The sequence below is a fragment of the Pseudopipra pipra genome, chromosome 1 (assembly GCF_036250125.1).
Source record: "Pseudopipra pipra isolate bDixPip1 chromosome 1, bDixPip1.hap1, whole genome shotgun sequence".
NCBI lineage: Eukaryota > Metazoa > Chordata > Aves > Passeriformes > Pipridae > Pseudopipra > Pseudopipra pipra.
The window spans coordinates 34,121,361-34,130,910 of NC_087549.1; the positions used below are offsets into that span (position 1 = coordinate 34,121,361).

The window sequence follows — 9,550 nt, forward strand, 5'->3', positions numbered from 1 at the left end:
TTATGCATTTTTCTTAGATATATTCTTGAAAAACTGATTGACAACTTATGAATAAGATGAAAATGGAGCAAAATCACTGCAAATTACACTCTATGTTAACTAGTATTTATTCAATTTTTATATTAATATGCTGGGTACAGGACCATATATATGTGTCTGTCTGCGTGTATACATGTTTATATATATGTGTATGTTTATATATGTATATGAATATGCATGTGGATATGCACACACACACATAATTATGTATAAATACAGACACTTTTGAAATTAATTCCATTTGCTGTTTATTTTTTTTTCTTCTGAATTTTTACAGTGGATACCAATACCTATTAGCAAACTTTGATGCTACTGAAAGAATATTGAGATTTCAATAAACCAGAAGTAGAATGCCCTCCTGTTGCTTTGCAGCTCTTCCTATCCTACTCTCAGAAAAACAAGCATCAGAAATTAATTCACCAATTCTGTGTGGACCTGTATAGAGGACCAAACAAATAATCCTCTTCTTTAGTTAGCTGGCAGTTGTCTGGCAATCTGTGATGTTCCATATTTTTTACCTAAAAGAAAATATAGAATATATGAAAACTTGTGGATTTGAGATGTTCCTTGGAGAATTCTGGATGCACAAACCAATGAATGGACTACACTCATTAATATATGTGCAATTCTTAGGAGACAGTTTAAATATGGATAAGTTTAAGCAAACAAGTAACAATCAATGTTGAAAACATTCCTTATTGTACCTTTTTCTCAGTGTTTAGTGTATGAACACAACTGAATGGAATTGCCAAATGGAAGAGAGATTTCCAGTATTTGAAGCACACCCCAGAGTATTTATGGCTCTATGTGGCCACAACATACCTTTTTTATCATTTACCCACAGGTTGTGTGAAACTCTACCTGGTTCCTTTTGATATTTAACCCATTAGTGAAACACAGAAATTATGGAATATTTTGAAGTTTTGCTACACAATGCCTGGGATTCTTCAAACAAGTGGCTGTACACCAGAAAAAAAGGGCCATTCTAATGTTTAACAGATAGGAAAGGTAGGTGAGGTTGGAGGAGAGGTGATACAATAGCTCTGGGCTAGAGAAAGGCAGAACAGCATGTGGGGAATAATCACAAAGGCTAAAGTGTGGCTTAATACTAATCCCTCCTGCTCTAGATTAAAACTAGATCTCTGTGTGCCAAAATTGACAGGTCCTGAAATCCACCTGCAAGGGAAAATAATTTGGGGATATTTTGGTTATTTTATAAGAAACAATGTGGCAGGGAGTAAGATGACATGGAAACAGGGAGGAAGGAAGGAATTGCAAGGAAGGAAGCTGGCTAACCAACATAGTGCTACCAGCTGCAGTTGGCTATTCCAGAAGAAGGAAGACAAAGCAGAAGGAACAATAAGAAAGATGAGACAGGTTTTCCAGGAAAGAGTTTTTTTTTCTCTTTGAAAAACTGAGGTTTATATCATGGTTAAATGAAAATTACCATAGGAGCTGTCAGGTTAATACAGTTTCCATGGGAAACAAATAGAGGAGCAAGTCTTTCCAAATCCAGCTTGAAGAATGTTGTCTTCTGAGCAATTTTCAAAGAGTACAGTTAAGTTTTCTTTTGTTCCTGAAGCAGAATTGAGGCCCCTCATTAGTTTTTGTGCCCTGTGGATCTTACACCAGCCATCCTGAAAATATCAGGACATGAATATGAACTGCTGTTGTAGTGATTACTCCATTATTGTAATCTTATAACAGTTCATTAACTGTCTACTATAATAAAAATGAGCTCCTACTAATACTTTGGCTGTTTGCTGACAGAAGGAAACAATATAATTTCATCTTTTATCCTTTCATATGTGATCTAAAAGAGCAGTTACCTTGTTCTGTCAACCATGAGCAAAAGAGTCTGGTGCTATCCCTACCCTTGCTGAACTCCCCTCCTCCTCCTTGCAGGACTATAAAACACATTGGAAGATCCTACCTATTGTTTAACAGTTCAGAAAGAGACAATATAAGAAAAAGTAGAAAAGTTAGAACAGATATTTTGGAGCTTAACTGAAAAAAAAACAAACTATGAGACTCACAACAATATCCAGAGTTGATGTAGTCTGCCAAGTGTTTCAGCTCTGAGGAGTTTATTATAGAGATGGAGATTACATTCATTGTCTTGGAACAGAACATATATTGATTTATCGAGGATGAAATGCATTCTAGTTTTCTCCAATTTATTCTAAAAAGTAACCTGGGCCCCTCAGTCAATCTGAAGAGATGTAGGTAATTCCAGAGGGCAATCCATTCCATCCTAAAATCTCTAAAATAAGCAGAATATTTTTGTGTACAGAGGGACTCTAAATGCTAAATACCCTGTAGTTTAAAAAATCCTGGGGAGCCATCTCTATATTTAAAAGCTTAATCTTATTTCAGAAAAATAGAAGGAAAAAAAAGGGAAATACAAACAAGAAAATAGACCCTAATTATGAGGACAAATACGTATAGAGTTTTTAAGAAATGGTCATAACTTTGGTGCTGAACTACTTGTGGATAAACCACACAGTAATGTTTTGTTATACAATGCACATTTCACTTTAACTGAAATAGAAATTTGAAGCATAGAATGGCTGTTTTCATCAAGATATTTCTTTTACTACTGTAGTGATTTTAATCTTAATAAATTATGCTCCATCTCAATTAGCAACCAGACCCCAGGTCTTCCTTGGTATTTTGGCACAAAGCTCAACCACAGCATACCTGCTCCTTCATTCTACTCTAATAGTCAGGTAGCTTGCTCACAGCTTCCAGACAGGAAGCTGTTATCCAAATCTACCTCCAGTCCTGTAGTAACAAAAACATTTCTCTCAGCCTGAGCCTCCACTAACATGCTTTCCTTGTTGCTTTTGCTTCTGGTTTTTATATTACCTCAAATGGAAAGCTTTTGTGGTGTGGTAAGTGACTAACCTAAAATGCGCATTTGAAACTTTCACACGGTATTGTGAATCCCCGTGGCTTTGATTCAGAACTCTCTGAAGGTACTTTTTCCCTGTAATGGTCCTAGATGGCATGCACGAAGAGGCCTGTAACTCAGTCTTCAGATAAAAAAAAAGAAAACTTAATCTGAAATAATCTCAAAGGCTTGTTTTCATTTGCTCTTATAAATAAAAGGAAATTTTCTCATAAGAAGAGTAAATTTGCTACAAACCACCAAAATGCAGAACCTACGCGCACTTGAAAAGCTGGGCACCCCTGAAGAGCTGCCATTTGTTTCAGGTCAATTGATCTCTCTTTCTTCTTTAACCATTTCTCCTTATCCTGGCCATCTCTCTTTCCTTTTCCTACATTTCTGTCTTAAACCTGTTGTATAGTCCTACCCAAAACTGGGCTTGTGTATGAGAGAGATAATCAATTAACTCTGAGCACTCTTTGTGCGGAAGGCAAGAGTTACATACACTGATAGGTATTAGTATATCTATATATTGTCTCTTGGGAACTTTCAAGACCCACCAGAAGCTGTAGTAAGTTTATTAGAAGAACCACAGGCTTGTGTAAACTTGTGCAAACTATATTCTATGGGTTCCCTGTTTGGAATGAGGAAGATGTCCTCATAGCCTGTGGGACTGCCTCATGTACTCTTTCATTTTGAGAATTACAATTTAATATATTAATTTAGAATACATCTTAAGTATTGATTATGGAATATTATTAAAAATATTTTCCAAGTCATCTGAAAGGACTTTCTTTTCAAGTAACCTTCAAAAAGTTAAAAGCACAGTCCTTAATACCATTTCTCCTAAGTTATTTTTTACCACAAAGGCAATATAAAATTTACATTAAAGTTTCTTAAAAGTGTATCTGGCACTGGGAGAAAGAATGATTTGCAGTGTAGATGAAAGAAGAGAACATGTTCTTAACACTCCTCTAAACAATAACATAAAATGACAACATACTTACTTTAACCTGATGTTATGTTCAGTGGAGAAGGGGAGTAATGAAGATTGTCATTGGTATAAGACCCAGTTCCACAAACTCACATTTTACAGTGTCCTAGTGGGAGATGGGAGATGACATCAACACTGACCTCTGGGCATAGATATTCTCAAGGGCAGTTACAATGATCCTGCAGCTTACAGGAAGGACATCAGGCACAAAGTGTCAGGGTTGGTCACAGATAGACGCACCGCTGTCTGCACACAGGAGACACCTGAGCTCCTCCTCCACAGACAAGATTGCTATGGGGCCAGTGCCAGACATGTTCCAGACAGTAAAGAATATATAAAATCGGTGAATATACACGGCTTTCTCAATTCCACCAGTTAGGCAGTCGATAAAAGAGATATTGCTATTACTCCATTTAATTTGTAGTTGGATTCTCCTGTGGAAAAGAAAGTCAGGAAAACTGAAGGGCTACTGAACAGTCTTATAAGAAACAGGATATCTAGCTGTCGCAAAATAGGACTTATTAGAGGCATATTTCAAATCCTTCCTATACAGTATTTTATTGTACAGCAGTTTTCCTTTCTTTACTTGATTCCTTTTCACAATTTTTTCTGTCATATATTTAATACATTTTTTCCTGTTTGTTCATTTTTGCAACAAGAAATCACAATTCAGTGAGTGAGTTGCTGAAAATATTTCAAATCCATCCAAATTCCTATTAAATTGACCATCTCAAGGAGAATAGCCTAATATAGCTTAGTCTTGCCTCAGCTTTGAACTCAGCTGAAGGAAAGCAAACGAAGTTTTATAACCCATTTTGCTTTCTTGAATCAACAATGCATGGCTGAAAACAAGAGTATGTTTATTAAAGATTCGAAAAACTAAAACTGGATTTTCTGTAGATTCTATGTTAAAATTATGCTAAATATAATAGTCAAACTTCACTGGAGTATGACCCTTTCCCATGTATTTTTAATAGTACCTTACTACTTTGTTATATGATCTAGTGTTCTATACATACATATACAGCGGTCTGTGCTCATGATACATTTGAAAACCTTTTCATAAGAAGAAATGGTTGGGTATGCAAACTTTCACATTTCTCTGTATCTCATCCAATTATTTCTCATAAGTACATTCTGTCTGTTTTTGAAGACCACACATGAAAAATGTCATACTTGATACTTTCGTTTCTCAAAACTGATATACAGAAGGGTCTGGGCTTTCAAAATTGAATGTGAAAGCAGATTATAGCTATAACCATGGAATTGCTACCACAGCATCATAAAACAGCATAAAAGACTGTCAAACTTTCAGCACTTGAAAAGAAAGCCTTATTTAAAAAATATTTCCATGTGTTAATCAGATGTTCACACTACTTTACATATTTTGATGCTAAATCTACCCAGACACAGATATTATTATACTCAACCACCATCAAGTGGCATCATCTTTCTGAAAAAAAAATGAAAGGATACAAATGGGTCCTTATTGTGTATGTGCTAAATGGAGCTTTGCTTTGTTAAACTAGTTTGGAACAGTTACAGTGCTAAGTGAGAGCCACACAAAGAAAGATGCTTATGAGCAAAAGTAACTAGAAAAAAACCTAAACCTACTTCAGAGACCTTCAGAGTTTCTTCCAAATCTTGCAGGATGTCATCCATTGGAAATTTTCAGAGGAAAATAGCTAAGGAAGATTAATTCACTGTTTAAGAATTTATCTGTGAGGGAGAAGGGCAAAGGGAATGTAATAGACCTGGAAATAAAATAAAGAACTGTGATATAATTCCATTTGTCCTACAACACCTCAAACTTAATGTTATTCCATACATACCCTTCTAGAAGTCCATCTGTCTATGAATATAAGAACATTTAATGATAGTGAAAATCAGTTCACACGTACACAATTAAACAACAAATTTATACAATCATTGTGATTCCTGTGTAGCACAGATTAGTTAACATCCTTTGGTTAGTCATTCAATAGGTTCTTTTCCTTGATTATCAGAAATTGGATTATAGCATATTTTTTCTGATAATCCTGACATTGCTTCAGACATGGGTTATTTCATGTGAAGATTTTCATACTAGAATTCTCTCCTGAAACTGCTCACCAGCTTAAGCTTTTCTTTTTCATATCTCCTATCTTGCTGGTCCTTTAATTTAAAGTTCACTTTTCAAGAGGCATGTAGTCAAGGTCTACAGATAGAGATTTTATATGCTTTCAAGAAGAAAAATTTTGTTCAGACCAGTATTTTTTAAGCAGAATAAGATATTTACAGGCATGAACAAAACAAAAAAAACTTGTATCCTTACTTCATCATCCTCTTCTGACCACTTTTGAGCATAGGTGGATTAGGATACTCTCAGTGTCCTTTTGCTGGGCTCAATTTCTTCACAAATGGAGCTTCTCTCATCTTGAATTTTTCTCCAACTTCCTGAACTTGTTGGAGTCACTTTGATTTATAATTAGAAGTGATTTTCTTCTCTTCTCTGACTCCAGAGTCCTTTTATGTGTGACTAACTTGGTCAGTATGTTTTTAAAGTGCTTTACTTTCCTGCTGAGAAGAATGTAATTTGGATAAATCCTACCCTCCTCAAGACAAAAGACAGAAAAAAATTAACTTATTGAAATATTCCTCTGTTTGACATCAGCCCAATACATATACCTACTAATGTAATTTCATGATAAATAGATATGGAAGACATTCTTCATCTCTATTCATAACACAAGGAGTTTGACAAGAAAGCAGAGCAGCCACTGTAGTAGTCATTAAAGATGCCTCAGTCCCAACTGCTGTTCAAAAGCTTTGGGTATGTGGATTGAATTGAGTGAATTCCAAGCACCTAAGAATTGAGTGAATACCAAGCACCTAACTTGGAGAAAGTGAGGTGTGTTGTCTTGGACCTGAAACGTTTTGGAAGTGTTGTAGGCAAGTTCCATGGACTTGCTTACAGATTACAGACTTAGCTTAACAGATTTGCTGGGAATTTCCCCTTTCTAAAATCTGGCTGGACTACCACTGTGCTCCAGCTCTATCCAGCTGTCAGAATAGCTCTTTGTTGCTATCGTGTGCTATCAGTGTGAAATTAACTGTGAAATGAAAAAGACCTATAACTGAACTGTTTCTGGCAGCTTGTCTAGTCCAAAGCAAGAGATAGTGATTAAAAAGATTGCTAAGAACGGTAAGAAACACCACACCCCAAACTATTTGCTTGCACTTTGAACTGGAGCATTACAAATCAAATGCATGACTTATGTTGTAGCTTCATGTTGTTTCTAGGAAACCTTTCATAAAGTTAATGGATACGGCTGTCACCCTTTGAGACAAACTGATCTTCTGAGTTTAGCAGGAAAGCTGCGGCTTTTGCATTCAGCTTGGCTTCAGATTTTTAGAACTGTTCAAGGATCTTATTCCCACATCACTTTTGCTGAACAGTAATGTAAGCAGAAAGTAAGGAACAGCTTCTGGGGTAATGTCCAGATTTTCACTGTAATACAGTTAAAACCACAAAGAAAAGTGGGTTCCAAACCCCAGTACATCAGGGACAAACTAGGAGAGAAGCCCTGTGCTGTGCATAAGTTAGGGTATTTCTCTTATGAGGCATGAACTACAAATTCATGTTCTGAATTCAAGCATATTTATCATAGTAACACCAAAAACAGAAGTAATAACTAATTTCTTGAGTGACTCTTGGCAATTATAAATTTTTTCCTCTACTAAGTTATCAGCTCTCACTGGCAAGGAAAATCCACTTGCAGAAAATGTGTTTAATTGTAAAGCAAAATTTATGTAGAATGAAAATACTTTGCTTTCTTTTTCTTTCTTTTTCTTTTTCTTTTTCTTTTTCTTTTTCTTTTTCTTTTTCTTTTTCTTTTTCTTTTTCTTTTTCTTTTTCTTTTTCTTTTTCTTTTTTTTCTTTTTCTTTTTCTTTTTCTTTTTCTTTTTCTTTTTCTTTTTCTTTTTCTTTTTCTTTTTCTTTTTCTTTTTCTTTTTCTTTTTCTTTTTCTTTTTCTTTTTCTTTTTCTTTTTCTTTTTCTTTTTCTTTTTCTTTTTCTTTTTCTTCTTTTTCTTTTTCTTTTTCTTTTTCTTTTTCTTTTTCTTTTTCTTTTTCTTTTTCTTTTTCTTTTTCTTTTTCTTTTTCTTTTTCTTTTTCTTTTTCTTCTTTTTCTTTTTCTTTTTCTTTTTCTTCTTTTTCTTTTTCTTTTTCTTTTTCTTTTTCTTTTTCTTTTTCTTTTTCTTTTTCTTTTTCTTTTTCTTTTTCTTTTTCTTCTTTTTCTTTTTCTTTTTCTTTTTCTTTTTCTTTTTCTTTTTCTTTTTCTTTTTCTTTTTCTTTTTCTTTTTCTTTTTCTTTTTCTTTTTCTTTTTCTTTTTCTTTTTCTTTTTCTTTTTCTTTTTCTTTTTCTTTTTCTTTTTCTTTTTCTTTTTCTTTTTCTTTTTCTTTTTCTTTTTCTTCTTTTTCTTTTTCTTTTTCTTTTTCTTTTTCTTTAATTTCAGCTGATTTAACATGCAATATTCCTTGTCAGAAAAGCTTGCCTCACAACTGAAAAGTGGACCAAGAAGGCTTATTTCTCAGATCTTCCCAGTTGTATTGACTTTACAAACAGCATGATTTCTAATTGTGATGCTGTTTTTAAGAAAGGAGAAATTTCAGTTCACTGGGCTTAATATGGTTAAGAATAATAGTGGGGATGGAAAAAATAGAAAAAACCTATGCCTATCCCCATCCTCAAGACACACAATGTTATCAGTTTCTAAATCTAAATCTCTTTGTAAGTCTCAGTTCTTGCACTAGGGCTTGTTGCTGTAGGGATTCTTTTTTTCTTTGTGGAATTTCTGATCTTTATCAGCATTCAACATTTCTGAGTAAAAGACATTTCTCTTGTATGGCCCATGCACCTTCCCAGCTGCTTGACAACCTGACAATAAGTAGAAATATGGAATGTTCTCTCTTTTCTCTCCATTATACTCTAAATGACGAAAGGAGGAATAGAACTCATTGCCAGTAAGGACACAGTGGAATATGCACATCACCTTGTCCCATAAATCAGTTAAAGCCATGTGGGTTTTTTATTGATGAAATCAAAAAGACCTTAATTTAGACACAACTAATTCAATTTTCATTTATGAATTAACAATAATGTTCTTAAACAGCTCAGTTCAGAATCACAGAATTGCAGAATATTATTTCCATAAGGTAGATCTGAGAAAATGAAGAAGCAGAGGGGCAATAGGAAGAGAAAAATACTATTCACTGGGCTGAGCCTGGGTGGCAAAAAGAATAGGGTGAGAACTGCAGTAGTGGAAATGGCAGCTAAATAATGCTGATCATGTACAATTTAACTTGCAAACCCTCCCTCTAACACATTTTTATTATTGTGTTAAGTTTTGCAAATAAAATAGGATTGTGCAGTTAGAGACTTCTTATCTGATCAGATAAATCTACTGACAAAATAACCATAAACTGAGCAAATTGACAGCTGCTATTGTGGTTGCTGGAACTTGTGAGTTATTTTCTCTCATGAGGCAACGTATTTTCGTAGCGTATAAACTAAAATTGCACACGCAAAAAGGATATCAAGTTGAAGTTAACTATTACAATAGCTGTTCATATTTCTGAGCAAACA

The 9,550-nt window shown here is 34.4% G+C and overlaps 1 long non-coding RNA gene across 1 annotated transcript; it reads right to left on the bottom strand.

The window, feature by feature from the left end:
* Positions 1 to 270: 270 nt before the first annotated feature.
* On the bottom strand, positions 271 to 4,706 carry LOC135417053 (uncharacterized). Its single transcript, XR_010431883.1, has 2 exons — positions 3,937 to 4,706; positions 271 to 557 (listed from the first exon to the last, which is right to left on the bottom strand). It is a non-coding gene; the product is annotated as an uncharacterized LOC135417053 (long non-coding RNA).
* Between the last annotated feature and the right edge of the window lie 4,844 nt (positions 4,707 to 9,550).